The 17,421-nt window shown below is 39.2% G+C and overlaps 1 long non-coding RNA gene and 2 pseudogenes across 3 annotated transcripts in view; all 3 read left to right on the forward strand.

Moving 5' to 3' along the window:
• The window catches only part of LOC105233304 (uncharacterized), a 1,563,509-nt gene that overhangs the window by 1,418,417 nt on the left and 127,671 nt on the right, over positions 1 to 17,421 (forward strand). The window lies entirely within an intron of this gene.
• Positions 11,430 to 11,631, forward strand: LOC125776942 (small nucleolar RNA U3; annotated as a pseudogene).
• LOC125776925 (small nucleolar RNA U3) lies at positions 11,869 to 12,049 on the forward strand (annotated as a pseudogene).

The raw sequence follows: 17,421 nt of genomic DNA on the forward strand, positions 1-17,421 counted from the left end.
TGATGGGTTTATGCTGGAGGTGAGTTCTTCAAATGCTTTGCGCTTTGCTAATTTGGCGTTTCGCTTAAATTGTGCGTTTGCTTTTTTGTATCTCAATAGATTTTCTGTTGAGCGAACGGTTTTGTATTGGTGCCACAAGTTCTGCTTGGAAACTTGGAGTGTGGATAGTTCGGAGCTCCACCAAGGAACGGTTTTATTGGATCTATTTAGTTTAGTTTGTGGTATGGTGAGGTGAGCTGCTGATCGTATAATTCTTAAGATTTTGGCTGCTTCTTGGTTTATGTTATTAGCAATTGGAGAGGCTGCACTGATTTCTTCGCACATTTGACCGAATTTCTTCCAGTCGGCTTGGTTGGTTTTAAATCTGGGTGTGAATTTTACTAAGGATTGATTGCAGACTGAGGTTATTTGGGTAAGGATAGGGAAGTGGTCGCTTCCATGCAATGAGTCAAGGACTTTCCACTGGCAGTTTGAGGCTAGAGTAGCGGAGCAAAGTGTAATGTCAACTGTAGAAAAGGTGTGGTGAGTCGAAAAGTGGGTGGGAGCACCATTATTTAGTGATATAAAATTGGATGAGATTAACGCGTCTTCAATTTTTTGTCCTCTAGAGTTTGTGTAATCAGATCCCCAGATAGTGCTCCAGGCGTTGAAGTCGCCTCCAATGATGCATTGCGTACTGAATTGGTTCAGAAGTAGTGAAATATCAGATGTAGAAAAAGTATCTTTGGGAGGAATGTACATGCAAACAGCCACTATCTTGGTTGTTGTATTGATGTCGATCGCTAGTGCTGAGAAATTTGTTTGAATAGGTGATAGCTTGTGTTGAATATTTCTTTTGACTAATATTGCAATTCCTTGCTTTTTACTAGTGATCTGAGGTAGATTGTAGAAATGCCCTATGTAATTTTTGGGAGTGTAGGCAGTTTGGTTTTGTGGTAAGTGAGTTTCGGTTAAAAGAATGATGGATGGGGAATAGTATTTAATCAGAATTTCAAGTTCGTGATAATTATTGAGGTAACCATTCATGTTCCATTGCAAAATTGATAACATGATGAATAGCAAATGATATGGAGGTAAAACGAAAAGTTGTGGGAGAACGAATATATGCATACACACACGCATGTAACTGCTTTTGACACTCTGCGAGCAGAGCGCCGGTAGCCACATGCAGTGAGAGATGCATTACATTTCGAAGTCACTGTTATGAACAGCAACGCTCTTTGGCTCAGCTTGTACTGAGTCGGAGAGCATTAGACCATCACAGTCGTTATTTCTGGGCGAGGGGAAGATATAATTGTTACTTGAGGTGGGGTTGATTGTTGAAGAATTGGTGTGAGAGAAGGGTTTGGTCAAAGTAGAATTAAAAGGTGAATTGGTGATTAGAGTTTTGTTGTTTGTTGGCGTGGTCGTGCTAGAAGCCCATGAAGAAGAAGTTAATAAATCATCAACATAAAAGTCTCTTTTGATGGCCAAATCCTCTGCCATAGAATTGTTGGTTGCGGATGAGATTCAACAGCAAAGGAAACGGGATACTGATGAAGTAACGTATGATGGGATCGATTGCACACACGATATCGACCCTCTCTGTCCTTGGAGACCGTATGTCTTAACGCAAACAATTTATGCATAAGGGCACCGCACTGATTAGACATACTCAAATCTCTGTTTTACAAAGAGAGTTTTGAAAGTGGGGCAACCAGTTATGCAGTGGTCCCTTAATTTACACTGCTGACAAAGAGGCTGTTTTGTATTTGCAGCTTCTAACGACGATTTGGTCTTGTCCGATTTGGTTCCTGTCATATGACTCGTACTGACTGCAGCTGCGGGCTTCGTTCTCGAAGATGTCGCTACTTCTGCTGATAATTGCTGAAATCCTTTATTTAGTCTGACTTCACAGTCCTTCCACAATGGTAGCTTTCCGTAATCCAGCTGTTCTTCCCACTTTCATTGGGTGGCAGAGTCTAATTTTGTCATGACCATTTGTATGATAATCGCATTTGTAATTTGTTTCTCATCGCCCAGCGATAGCAATGAGTCATACATAGCCGACACTCCATCGATCATCGCTCGCAATGAGGGTGCCGATGGCTTTGGATAGTTGGCAACTCAAAAAGTTTCGAAATTATATTGAAAAATATCAAACATTTATTATCGTAACCTTTTTGTGAGGCTTGCCAAATCCTTCGGATAATTTTCATCCGACATTTGAAACGCTTTTACCGTACCCAGAGCCTCTTCAGGTAGACAATTAACCAGATGGTTAAATTTTTCAATATACTCATATAATTTTTAAATTCGGAATATTCTCCCTTGAATTTCGGCAGATTAGTTTTTGGGAGACTAGAGCTGTGAGATGTTACGAAAGATATGTCCGCAATAAACGTTCTACTTTTTGCTAAAATTGTTTTAATTATAGGTTTTGTTTTCTACAATAATGTCCTCTAACTCCCCCTGGCCATATCGTCTTCATCAATCTCTTCAATTTTAGATTGACACTTCATCAACTTTTCACTGTGTGAGTTTAATATGTCGACACGACATTCCAACTCAATTAAATCTACGAACATCGTTTATTTGCCTTTGCCAAATATAAAAAAATTGCACCTTAACCCCTTGACGTATTTCCACGAGCCTCGCTCGTGGTACAATTTCTGTGCCTAACATGATTATCACAAGCGTGGCTCGTGGTGCAATTTCTGTGCCTAACATGGTTATCACGAGCCTGGCTCGTGGTGTGTAGATGTGTACATTTGATGAAAAGAATTGAAAATTTCCCGTTATTTTTGGCAAATAATGTAAACAAAAAACATTGCTTCAGTTGAGTGCATTATCTACTGCAGATCAGTTTTATAATGATCGTATTAAATCGTAGTATTTTATTTTATGTAAATTTGTAAAACAAGTGTGCGATAATTCGTAAGCATCAAAACTGGTTTGTTTAGTGCAAGTTGCGTGCGAACAGTTGGAAGCGAATTTTATTGCGCTAATTGATACATACGTCAAGGGGCTAATGTTCAAATGATGCGATCTTAGACGCTATCACGAATCCCTCTATCCCTTTTTTCACGTCAGTATATGTGTATGTATGTATGTACACGTGTCCAATTATTATATATGTATATTGTATTATATTTTGTATAAGCATGTAAAAGTGTAAAAATGGGGTGTCAAACACTAAAAGGGTGCAAATTTTAATTATTGTTATTTTTTTTTTCTTCGAACCACTTTCAATGATTCGCACTCGTTACCTGTTGTAAATGCGTAGGCGTTTTGCCTGCGTTCACTTCCCTGGTGCAGAGGGGGCAACGGCCGCTCATACCCACGAAGGAAGTAGGCGTTGACGCAGCAGAGATATTGTTAGCGGCAGCGATGTTGGTAGCGGGAGCGTTGTTGTTAGGTGCAGCGATGCTTTTAGTAGACGAGGTAGAAACACTACGGTATATTGCTTTGTACACAACGGCAAACTTGACGAAAACTTTTTTTTTTTTTAACGGGTGTTCAATAAATACTTTTATACAGAGTTGATCGAATGATGTGTAGTCCTATATATAGTAATAACAGCAGGTGTCCTCAAGCCTAACGGTTAACTATGTATTCCTTGTTTCGTTTTGTGTCGTATTCGTTTCAACGTTGCTTGTAAGCCAGGCGCAGCTGACTTGTTGCCATGTTGTATTAAAAGTTGAAATATAAAAATATAACATAATATATGTATTATGACTGATCCCACAAGTACTCCCCTTCTAGGAGAACGTTATCAATATTATTGATAATTTAAGAAGATGTTTGGTAGTTCAGTGGAATCTAATGCGTCTCGTGAGTGACGGTGTAGATAAGCTTGAACCGGACTCAGATGGGCGGTATGATGGCGACGAAAATCAAGTTGTCCCAGGTTCAGATGACTTCTGGTGAAGTTAATGCAGTAAGCGTAGTATTGCTGTCATCGTCGTTGTTATGATCAATCTCGTTCTCCTTCATCCGGTGAAGCGAATGCGTGGTGTGGAGCGTCGCGACGAAAATGACAGTTTTCTTTAGACCATGTGGGACGATGGGTTGTGGTGCAAGGTCTGCGAAGAAATTTTTCAAGCGTAATGCCATATTGGATGATGGCAAATCAAATCGTGGCGAAGGAGCTAGGAAATCACCTGGTAGACGAAGATGGTCGCTCCATAAACGAGATCGGCAGGAGTTGCGCCAAGATCTTTTTTTCAAGATGCGCGATTGTCAGGAGAATAATAGGTAGTATGTCCCCGTTCCACCATTTCATTCGACTGCGGATGGAAAATGAATGGTTTATATGTTTACTGCTGAGGAGACGAGCAAGAGCGTTAAAGAGTTGACCCTTAAACTGTGTTCCTTGGTCCGTTGTGATTCGTAACGGTACACCGTAGCAGCATATCCATCCGACAGTGCGCGGGCAATACGTCGATACTATCAATGGGAAATGCCTCTGGAAACCTGGTGAAACGATCGATGATTGTCAAGCAGTAGCGATATCCTCTTGAAGGTACGCATGGATCAATGCTGTCCACGTGAACATGTTCGAAACGTCTTGTGCGGCTGAGAAAATTTTGAGTTGGTGATAAAACGTGCCGAGATACCTGACTTACTGACGTTGGCAAGCTAGGCATATTCGTGTCCACAAACGGCAGTCGCAGTTAATGCTGGACCAAACGTATCGGGACCAAATGTATCGTGTGTAGTATATCGGTTGTAAACTGGCTGATGAAGTCCAGGCGGGGGAATTGCCAGGCTGACGCTCGATCCAGATCGAGAGAACCTTTTATTAAAGTCTCTTGAATATAATCGTGCAGGGGTGCCTGTAACTTGGCGGCGTATTTAAGAAATTTACGATAAAAGTTTATCATGCCGAGGAACTCACGCAGTTTTCGGATCGTTTTTAATCGTGGAAAGTTAACTATCGCGTCTACTTTACCAGAAAGAGGTAAGATTCTTTTGGCTGAAATGCGGTGTCTCAAAAAATCCACTTCGGACTGAGCAAAACGGCACTTAGCGGTGTTAATTAACGTGGACACCCAGAGGAGGTGAACCGTTAGTTTAATGCAAAGTAACAATATTAGCATACCCTGATACAATGCTCCCTTGGGCAATATTTACTGATGCCTCAAAATATGCTATCGGCGCCGTCCGCCACTAACGATCCGACGGTAGGTTTCCCTGAAATGAGCAGGGCGATCGGTAACGTTTCGCTTTATTGACGAAATTTTGATGATAACAGCACGTGTCGTTGTTTTGTGCTGGCGAAGATGTGCGCGAACGAAAGCGCTGACTAGAACGAGATATGTTCTGCCGCTTAAAACTAGAAGTTAGCTCGTTAATTGAATTTCTGATGGTGTTGTTGCACTGTACTGTAGTCAAAAAGTGTTGGTGTAATTTATTTTAATAAGCGAGACGTGCTGTAGTCGAAATAGTTAGCGAATTTTAAAATTACTTTAATGAATAGTATTAAAACTATTGATTACGTCGGGGTTACAAAAAAACGTCGGGTAATAAACAAAAAAAATTTCGGAAACCGGAGGTGATACCTCATAGCCTTATCACAGTAGCAAATGAGTGAGTTATTGTCAATAGAGGAATCAATAAATGGAATGAGTGGTATCTTGTCTTTTGGTGCAGCGACAAGTGACATGTCGAAGATAACAAATACACAAAACAGTAAACTACCGCAATGTTCCAAAGTGGCACACCACCGCGCAAAAAGCAGCAGACGAGTCGAAATGTATCATATTTGTTTTAATATCATCCCTTCCTTCTAGCGATAAGAATAAAATTATTAGGTAAATCTATATTAATGATGGAAAATTCTTCTGGTTCAAGTGTAATACTAATTTGAACTTCAACTTTGTACAAAATGCAATAGTATGCAGAGCGCAGCATACATTCAATTTTTAACGCCTTTTTCAGGCACGTAATGTATATAGCTCTTGCAACTAACAGGCATCGAAATGTCAATTTCAATACACCAAACACGCGTCCTTTATGGTGTCAGCAGCCATGGTTTAAAATGATTTCCTGAGTCTCCTATAATAATAATAACAAAAGCATATACTATACATAAGCGTTGCTGAGAGATGTTGATAATTTCTTTTCAAATATCAATATAGTGTGTACATTAGGCCGGGTCGATTTGTATGGGTGGAAAAACACCAACAAAGCGGCTAGCAAAATCGAAAACTACAGAAAATTCTAAGAAAGTTTTGCCAGGAAACCATGGGTCTAAAATTAATTCCCAGTTCGCGCAGAGCGACTTTAGATTTTGAGGTCATACTTATTAAATTGTACACAAAAACTTTACGCTTTCATAAGAAGCGATCCGGAAAATTGTACTTGGTTTCTTCGATTACAACGAAAGTTTGTGCTTCTATGTATGCAGCATACAGATATTCCAATATTTTTTCAATAAATTCTAAAATTGTGGAAAATACGCTGGATCGAAAATAAAATTTTATTATTGTAATTAAGTTTTCAAAAAATTAAATGTTTTTGTGGTGCATGTTACAGACGTTGTTTTCTTTTTTTGCTGAGGACTGAGAATCTTGTCTAGTTTTAGTTTTTTTAGGTTTTAAAGTCTTTTTTGGATTCAATGCTTGGTGTTGTAGAACGACTTTCTATACTTACGGCCACGATATCGTCTCTATTCATTGCAACAGCGCGTCGTGAAACTGCAACCAGAAGCTGTACACAACGCTCAGTAGCTTGGGTATGACATGGAATTCCTGCGCCAGGAAGCGGCGAATCATCAGACTCAATAAACTGCAACAAGTGTTCGTATGGAATGTTTGCTGAGAATGGAGGCTCAGACAAAACACTGTCATCATCTAGGTCAACCAGATCTAAGTAGTCTGAGTATTCAAAATTTATTGCGTGCTTTTTATCATAAACCCTTAGATTAGTCGGATCACAAACTTTATCACGATAATGTAGTATCTTTTTTATGGCTCTTTCGCGAACATCTTTTATCTTATCATAAAGCATTGCCAGAAAGATATTTTCAGTATGAGCGACGTATGAATTATTTTGGATTACAGTGTTAACAATTTCTTGCAGCGGTGGTGGTAAATATCGCGTGGACTGTATACATTTAAAAATTGTAAAAATTTAAACTGGTCAACAGCAATCGCTTCGAAGGAGGATGGAGTTATGTGTAGAAGTTCACGCAAGTGAGGAAAGTTCTCTGATCGCCATTCACTTGGGAGTGGCCAGAAACGATTCTTTTACATATGACTCAAGCAGCTCACGACTTCCGGTCTTTGACCAAGTATCCTCTGGGTAGCCTAAGAACATCCGTTTGAAGGCGATCTAAAGTGAGAAGGCGAAACAACAACCCCTGCATAGGGTTGTGCGCTGGGTTTGGGACCCGCCACATAAAAAACACCCCCAATGAAAAACAACAAACAGCCTCGGATGAGAGACCCCCCTTTTGATGACGACCATGGCAAACGAAATAAGGACTATGATTTGAGGGCATGCACCTGGAATGTCCGGTCCCTTGATTGGGAAGGTGCCGCTGCCCAGCTGGTTGATGTCCACGTGAAAATAAAAGCTGACATCACCGCCGTCCAAGAAATGCGATGGACGGGACAAGGACAGATACGAGTAGGTCCTTGTGACATTTACTACAGTGGCCATATAAAGGTGCGCAAGTTTGATGTTGGATTCGTGGTGGGAGAGAGACTCCGTCGCCGAGTACTATCATTCACCCCGGAGAATGAACGTCCACAATCCGCATCAAAGCGAGGTTCTTCAACATATCGCTGATTTGCGCCCACGCCCCGACGGAAGAGAAGGACGATGTGACCAAAAATGCTTTTTATGAGTGCTTGGAGCGCACTTATGAGAGATGCTCCCGCCACGATGTCAAAATCGTGCTTGGCGAATTCAACGCCAGGGTGGGCGAAGAAGGTATCTTTGGCACTACGGTCGGTAAATTCAGCCTCTACGAGGAAACATCCTCAAATGGGTTGAGGCTGATCGACTTCGCCGGGGCCCGAAATATGGTTATCTGTAGTACTAGATTCCAGCATAAGAAGATACATCAAGCTACCTGGCTGTCTCCGGATCGAAAATCCACCAACCAGATCGATCATGTTGTGATAGACGGAAGACACGTCTCCAGTGTTTTAGATGTGCGTGCGCTCCGAGGACCTAACATCGAGTCGGACCACTATATTGTTGCAGCCAAAATTCGCACACGCCTCTGTGCAGCAAAAAACGCACGCCAACAAACACAAGAAAGGTTCGACGTCGAGAAGCTGCAATCACAACAGACAACCGAACGATTTTCTACTCGGCTTGCACTCCTGCTCTCTGAGAGCACTCGTCAACAACTCGGTATAAGGGAACTGTGGGACGGCATTTCAAACTCCTTACGTACAGCTGCAACCGAAACCATTGGTTTTCCGAAAGTGCAAAAGCTGGTACGACGAGGAATGCCGTGTCGCAGCGGAGAGAAAACAGACTGCCTACCTCGCAACGTTACGATCGACCACAACACGTGCGGGATGGGATAGATACCGAGAGTTGAAGAGGGAAGCGAGACGCATTTGCAGACAGAAGAAGAAAGAGGCCGAAATGCGTGAGTACGAACAGCTCGATAAGCTGGCCGACAGGGGTAATGCTCGAAAATTCTACGAAAAAATGCGGCGGCTTACAGAAGGTTTCAAGACCGGAGCATACTCCTGTAGAACCCCCAAAGGTGATCTAGCCACCGATGTCCAGACCATACTTAGATTATGGAGGGAACACTTCTCCAGCCTGCTGAATAGCAGTGAGCACATAACACCAGTAGAAGGCGAACCCGATTCCCCAATCGATGACGATGGAGCAGACGTTCCATTACCCGGCCATGAAGAAGTTCGAATAGCAGTTGCTCGCCTAAAGAACAACAAAGCGGCAGGGGCCGACGGATTGCCGGCCGAGCTATTCAAACACGGCGGCGAAGAACTGATAAGGAGCATGCATCAGCTTCTTTGCAAAATATGGTCGGATGAAAGCATGCCCAACGATTGGAATTTAAGTGTGCTATGAAAGGAGACCCCACAATCTTCGCCAACTACCGTGGGATAAGCCTCCTCAACATCGCGTACAAGGTTCTATCGAGCGTATTGTGTGAAAGATTAAAGCCCACCGTCAACAAACTGATTGGACCAGCGACCAGATATTCACCATGCGCCAAATCTTGGAAAAGACCCGTGAAAGGAGAATCGACACTCACCACCTATTCGTCGATTTCAAAGCTGCTTTCGACAGCACGAAAAGGAGCTGTCTTTATGCCGCGATGTCTGAATTTGGTATCCCCGCAAAACTAATACGGCTGTGTAAACTGACGTTGAGCAACACGAAAAGCTCCGTCAGGATCGGGAAGGACCTATCCGAGCCGTTCGATACCAAACGAGGTTTCAGACAAGGCGACTCCCTATCGTGCGACTTCTTCAATCTGCTGCTGGAGAAAATTATTAGAGCTGCAGAACTGAATCGAGCAGGTACAATCTTTCATAAGAGTGTACAGCTGCTGGCGTCTGCTGATGTTGATATCATCGGTCTCAACACCCGCGCCGTTAGTTCTGCTTTCTCCAGACTGAACAAGAAAGAAACGCAAATGGATCTGGCAGTGAACAAGGGCAAGACGAAATATCTCCTGCCATCAAACAAACAGTCGTCGCACTCGCGACTTTGACGATGACAACAACCGATGAGTTGACGTTGCGAGTTTTCGAGAGAAAAGTTCTGCGAAAAATGTGTGGTCCTTTGCGTGTTGGCCACGGCGAATATCGCATTCGATGGAACGATGAACTGTGCAAGATATACGACGACATTGACATAGTTCAGCGAATTAAAAGACAGCGGCTACGCTGGCTAGGTCATGTTGTCCGGATGGATGAAAACACTCCAGCTCTGAAAGTATTCAACGCAGTACCCGCCGCGGGAAGCAGAGGAAGAAGAAGACCTCCACTCTGTTGGAAGGGCCAAGTGGAGAAGGACCTGGCCTCGCTTGGAATATCCAATTGGCGCCACGTAGCGAAGACAAGAAACGACTGGCCCGCTGCGGTGTCTACGTCAGTAAAGAAGAAGAAGAATCGCCTCGAATTCGGGAATGGTTAGCTTACTCTTACTGTGCTGATCAATCATAAACCATTAGAGTTTAATGGGTATTAAACCACAGCAGCAAGGCAATGTTTTTGCGCAGTGACATTTTCCAATATAAAACACTTGATCAATTGTTTCCAGAAACGCTGAAGACTTACTTGGTCTACTTTTAAGTTTTATTTCATTATGATATTTATTTAGCAATGTTTTCAGTTTTTTCGAGGCAGTTTTTTCATTAATTAACGGAATGTTTAGTTTATTCCAAATTTTCCAATTTGTTTTTGCCACTTGTGTGTTAAGATTAGCGTATGATTGCTTTTTTTGTTACTTTTTGCTCAGCCATTTGTAAAAATAAATAGTAATTATTAAAATTAACATCACGATTACTTGGTAGATTTAGATCACTTAAATCTCTTGGCAAGCCAATCTTCAGACTGGGAAGAACACAAGACCCGGAGTTCATTGAAATTGTATCAATTTCTGAATTGTTGGAATCAACTGACATTGCAGATGTTTCCATTATAATTTATTAATCGAAAACTATTTAAAACTTGAAAAAATTATTTAGAACACGCTATGGTTTATTCAACGCAGACCACTTGTGTGGTAAGAGTAGCGTACCATTGCTTGCTTTTGTTGTTTTTTGCTCAGCTACGCAAAAAACAAATAAGTTACAAAAACCTGCTATTATGGCATGCTATTATTTTTAAAACTGTAGGTTTTTGAGTACAATTTTACAAGTATGACCTCAAAATCTAAAGTCGCTCTGCGCGAACTGGGAATTAATTTTAGACCCATGGTTTCTTGGCAAAACTTTCTTAGAATTGTCTGTAGTTTTCGTTTTTGCTAGCCGCATTATGCGAAAAAAGTTCGACCCGCCCTAGTGTACGAGTACATATGTTATTTGTATTTTATATCGATTTAAGGCACTTTAACTTTTTACCACAGTTATTGAAGTTGTACTTCTTATACGAGTTCGGAAAAGGTTGCGTTAAATGCATATTGCGCAACCTTGTCTGCGAAGATGTTCGAGTAGCAAGGGAAGCGGTGACAATCGGCGATCATTTGTTAGTTTCTTTCGGCACAGCTCGGATTTTCTACCAGCAACACAATGTTGCATTTTTATGCTATTGTTGTTTTTGTAGAACTATGTTTCAATTTTTGGTTGGTGACATATTCACATGTGTGCGCATATGTATGTTTGTGTGCTTGTGCATTATTGAAGTTATACTTCTTTTTCTTTCGTTTATGTTTCATTTCTGCGAATTCTCAACTATTTTGTGTGACTTTCGGTTGAAATACTCTGCGTTGGCCGTTGAAAAGTTAAGACTATACTTCACAGGATCATTTCTGTAGTCAGTCTTATTTACTTTCTTTGCTAATCGACCCGCGATGATGAGGTATATCGTTTTATCTGACAGCGTGAGGTTTATCAATTTCATTTCTAATTTTGTCTTGTGGCATATTAGAAATGATGTTTCTTCGGAAATCGCTCGCTTACAACGGATAAAACGACTTCTGAGTGGTGATTTAAATGAATAAATTCCAAGGTTATACACAAAAATAATGCAGTCAATAAGTACAGTACGCATATGTATGTTTATATGCTTGCGCATTATTTTTCTTTCGTTTCTGTTTCATTTCTGCAAATTCTTAACTATTTTCTGTGACTTTTTTTCTTTAATTTCTGTTTCATTTCTGCGAATTCTCAAATATTTTGTATGACTTTTGGTTGAAATACTTTGCGTTGGCCGTTAAAAAGTTAAGACTATACTTCACAGGATCATTTCTGTAGTCAGTCTTGTGGGTTGACAATTCACAAGTCGCATGGAGGAACTTTCAATGTAATTGTTTAGTATTATGAAAATGTTCAATCTCAACAGTTAGTTTTTGTCGCACTGTCAAGAGCTGTTGCCATTAAAGGAGTTTACATTTTCCCAGTGAACAAACAGAAAATATTTTATCATGAGATAAATGAGATGAAATGATAAAATTACATCAAAATCCAATTATCACCTTAGAAAAAGAATTATTCGAGTTTCTTAGCACAAGAAAATGTATATCAATAATATCATTCAATTGTCAAAGTCTTCGTGCTCATGTTGATGATTTCTCAGCAGGCAAGACAAATGTCATATTCTCACTCCTCATTTAGATATAAAGGCTGCGACGCGAGTGATGCTGATGTGACAATATCAACATCAATAAGAATTGGCGATTTGTGTGCGGTAGAATGCAAAATGAGCCCCAGCGATAATTATAATAGTAAAAAATTGAATTTAGTTGCCATTTATATATCACAAAATTCATCGATGAGAGATATAAAATTGTTCATATGTAAAGTTTTATTAGCGTTGTCAACTGCAGGTTCGCAAGCTTTTGCAGATATTATCGGAGAACCAGTAGAGTAGAGTATAGTGAAGAACTGTTACTCCTTGCGGGAGATTTCAATGTAAGTTTCTCATTTCCAGAAGCTGAACCATTACTGGCATTCCTCAGATAGAAATTTTCATTAGAAATGATCAATGGAAGAAATGATCCTACAACAAAAGGAGGTACAACTATTGATGCAGTATTCGCGAGAAATATAGATAAAATAGATCTAAGCCATTTCATATCGTATTTTAGTTATCATAATCCAATTGTAAATATTATAGATATCAATCCGTCAGAACTCAGAAATGATAATTGAATTAGACTTTGCTTTATAAAATGTGAATTTAAGAAAGTGTTGGTCACTCCACCTTATTTTTATCTTTTCCCGCTCGCTAGTTTTCTTTCATACAAAATGATATGCATTTCTTGGAATATCACTAAGAAGTATGACTTCTTCCGCGCGTAGGGACTCCACGCACCTTTTTTTGTCACTAATCATATATGTACTCACCAAAAATTCGTTCGCTTCTATTTCCATTTTCGCAGTTTGCTCTCAAACTTTCACTTTCTTTTGAGCGGTTCCAAGTCTACTATTGACTGCCCGTATTCATTTTATAGCCCTTAAATTGAAGAAGAATTCACACTTAAATCATACTATCGTTAGAATATTATTCGAAAACAGCTATGTGCAGTTAAGCTTTAAAAATTCGATTTTTTTTGCTTAAATCAGTGACCGAGCGTCTAGCAGATATATAGTAACGGGTGATTTTTTTGAGGTTAGGATTTTCATGCATTAGTATTCGACAGATCACGTGGGATTTCAGACATGGTGTCAAAGAGAAAGATGCTCAGTATGCTTTGACATTTCATCATGAATAGACTTACTAACGAGCAACGCTTGCAAATCATTGAATTTTATTACCAAAATCAGTGTTCGGTTCGAAATGTGTTTCGCGCTTTAATTTTGTTCAGCGATGAGGCTCATTTCTGGTTGAATGGCTACGTAAATAAGCAAAATTGCCGCATTTGGGGTGAAGAGCAACCAGAAGCCGTTCAAGAACTGCCCATGCATCCCGAAAAATGCACTGTTTGGTGTGGTTTGTACGCTGGTGGAATCATTGGACCGTATTTTTTCAAAGATGCTGTTGGACGCAACGTTACGGTGAATGGCGATCGCTATCGTTCGATGCTAACAAACTTTTTGTTGCCAAAAATGGAAGAACTGAACTTGGTTGACATGTGGTTTCAACAAGATGGCGCTACATGCCACACAGCTCGCGATTCTATGGCCATTTTGAGGGAAAACTTCGGACAACAATTCATCTCAAGAAATGGACCCGTAAGTTGGCCACCAAGATCATGCGATTTAACGCCTTTAGACTATTTTTTGTGGGGCTACGTCAAGTCTAAAGTCTACAGAAATAAGCCAGCAACTATTCCAGCTTTGGAAGACAACATTTCCGAAGAAATTCGGGCTATTCCGGCCGAAATGCTCGAAAAAGTTGCCCAAAATTGGACTTTCCAAATGGACCACCTAAGACGCAGCCGCGGTCAACATTTAAATGAAATTATCTTCAAAAAGTAAATGTCATGAACCAATCTAACGTTTCAAATAAAGAACCGATGAGATTTTGCAAATTTTATGCGTTTTTTTTTTAAAAAAAAGTTATCAAGCTCTTAAAAAATCACCCTTTATGAGCGATTTTTCTTTTCATTTTTACGATTTTACTTAATTGGCGGGCAGGATAGAAAAAACCTAAACGTTATATGGAATTGGGGCAAAGTTTATTATCTTTGGCATTTAATTATGTTCTATTTAAACTAAAAAAACTAAGAAAAGTCAAGTTTGAACATATTTTTAAACAACATAAAGTAAACTTTTTTTGGTCAAAATCCACTTTTTTCAATTTTTAAAAAATTTCTTAAATTTTACACTGTTTTGGAATTTTTGTTAGTTTAACTAGAAGGTAAAAAATATTAATGTCTTTGAATTATTTCCTTCCTTCCCCAAAAAAAAAAACGATTTTTTGAAGCCTCTAAAGCAGCTGGAAGCTAGAAAACCTATAGAAGAATATATGAAATCGATAAACATATTAACAGCACTGCATTTTATTAAACGCCAACCACATTGGTTAGCATCTTTACCATTAAATATTTATGGTATTTAGAGTTTACTTTTAAAGTTAATAGGTGGCAACTTTAAGAAGATAACACATTCAAACTCTGAGCAACCCTTCAAACAGCTGATTCGAACTGTCAAAAATTGTGTAGCTACAAAAATATTTACATGTAAGCAATGCCTCGCAGAAGTGGAAAAGAAAAATTACTAAACGGACTGTGCATAAAAAACATGTTGGAATTGCTGCTCCAAGATTCAAGTAGGTGCACATTTCTATATTCATATAACTTTTATATTTTTGCGCATTGATTTAGGCAGTGAAGATGAGGACTGCGATATTCTAATGGAGTTTAATGTCAGTGCAGCAATAATTTTGTCCTCAAGAAGATGCAGCCACGTAAATGTGCCAAAATCTACAAATTGGATTGACACAATCCTTCCCAACTTCGATAACAATCGTATGCGGCAAATGTTACGACTGGAAACTCCGGAATTTCAACATATTTTAAGCTTAATAAAAGAAGATACTGCTTTTAAAATAAAAATTCGGTTCCTCAAATGCCAGTGGAATTGCATTTAAAGATCGCACTTTTCCGTTTCGGTTCTAGTGGGGATAGTGCATCCATCAGAAAGGTTGCAACCTTGTTTGGAGTTGGAGATGGAGGAACTGTGATTACAGTTACAGACTGCATTATTTCTGCCATCGTAAATTTGAAATCTAAGTTTTTGTGTTGGCCAACTAGGGAAGAAAGACTCAAACTTGTAGCCAATACAATGCACGAGCTGCCAGGGTGCATTGGCTATGTCGATGGCACTGAAATACGTTTGTCGGAATCTCCAATTAAGGATCATGAATTCTATTTTTCCAGGAAAAAACAGTATTCCATTAAAATGTAAATAGTGTGCGACTATTCTTTGAGAATTCGACAAGCAACAATTGGATATAGGGGCAGTGTACATGATGCTAAAATTTTTGCAGAATCAGCTATTGGACGAGCACCTGGAAATTATTTTTGTGAAAGGCAATGGATAGCCGGTGATTCTGCGTATCCCTTAAATAGAAATATAATCACACCTTTTCGGCAAAATAGCAACGAACTGTCGCAATATAAAAGGGATAGGTTCAACAAATACTTTTCTAAATATCGAGTACGAGTGGAAAATTGTTTCGACAAATTAAAAGAAAGATTTAGCAGCTTAAAAGAGCTTCGGTTTCGATTGTCCAACGAAAATAATTACAAGAGCTGTTGCAGATGGATTTTAGCCTGCAGCATTTTGCATAATATATTGCAAGACTTTAACAATGACGACGATTATAGCTGTGATGGGGAAGAAATTGATTATCCTCCAGAAATTTATGAACAACACGAATTACGAATTGCATTGGCTGAATTTGTTAATAATAGGAGCTCCCAATAAAAGTTTCTAAGTGATTTTTTTTTAATTTTTAGAACTAAATGTGTTTTTTTTAACCAAATACCATTTAGTTGTAAAGACAATTATCTTAATACTTAAAGGAAGAGTTCCAATGTAATTAATTAATAGACTAGTAATTTTTGGTTATATCATATTCGTAGTGCTTTCTTGGTGTATCCTCGGAATGGGTTAAAAATTATAAAGTACAGAAAATAAAAACCGCCAAAGAATATGTAGCAGTGTTGCCGACGACGTGTTTTTCTTTACGCTTGATTTGCAAAACAGGTTTTTATCAACACAGGCTTTAGTTATTTAAATTGAATTAGTTTCGTACAGAAATCTAAACTTTACAAATTTTCATCGAAATATTCAACTTTTTAGTCGACATTTTTAGCCTTTTTTGGTATGCAGTTCAATAGCCTATTAAATTTTATTGAAATAAAAGATGTTTAATATTTTTCTAATGAAGGTGTTATACATGTTTTCTTTATATAACGCGATTTATTTTCTATATGGAAATACTTAGCACCGCGAGATTTTTATTGCATTATTTTCATTTTTTCCATTTCAATTCTTTCTTTCATTTCCAGTTCTTTCATAGCTATTCTCTCCCTCATTTGAATTTCCATAACTTGAATTTCCCTGTCAGCTTTTTTTTCTACCACTCTTTTTCAAATTTTTCTTTATCAAACAAAAATTGTTGCTCTTTTAGCATTAATTCATTTTCCCTCATCTTAAATTCCTTCTTGATTCTCTCTTTGTTTGCATCCAATAAGCTGGAGTCTACATCGAGAACGTCTGATAGGGCTGTACGCGAATATATACCCTTTCGGACAGCCTTTGTAGAAGGGGTAACCAGAGGCTCGGGTAATGCCACGATATCCTCGACGGTTATATCAGAGGACGTGGCAACTTCTGGTGAACCAGTACATGCAATGTCCTCGGTACCCAATACAAGGCAGTTTGAAGTGAGCTCCCTATAGCCAAAAATGTCTTCTAAGTCATCGTACCGGGGACACATCCTTACGATCGCGTCTAAAAATGAAGTGTATTTGTAGGATATATACATTTAAAAATTTATGTTGTGTGGAGCCTACTTTTGTTAGTGTCACAATTATCCATGGTGCCACTTGCCGTTGCATTTTGCCAGGACTTGGCCTTGGTGTACTGCAATCTTAAGTTTTTTACCTAGCAACGCACCAGAGTCCAATGCAAGTCGCTGCCAGTTTGGTTCAAAAATCTTTTATAATAATGTTGGGCCGTTGGTTTCTCTAGTGGCCTGTTGTCCCTCAAAAAGTTGATTAAACTTTCATTTTCGTTGTCAGTCAACTTATGTACAACCTGCAATAGAACAATTATAGGCAGAATATTTTCATATTTATATTTAAAAATATTGCGAATTGCGT

The sequence above is a fragment of the Bactrocera dorsalis genome, chromosome 2 (genome assembly GCF_023373825.1).
Source record: "Bactrocera dorsalis isolate Fly_Bdor chromosome 2, ASM2337382v1, whole genome shotgun sequence".
NCBI lineage: Eukaryota > Metazoa > Arthropoda > Insecta > Diptera > Tephritidae > Bactrocera > Bactrocera dorsalis.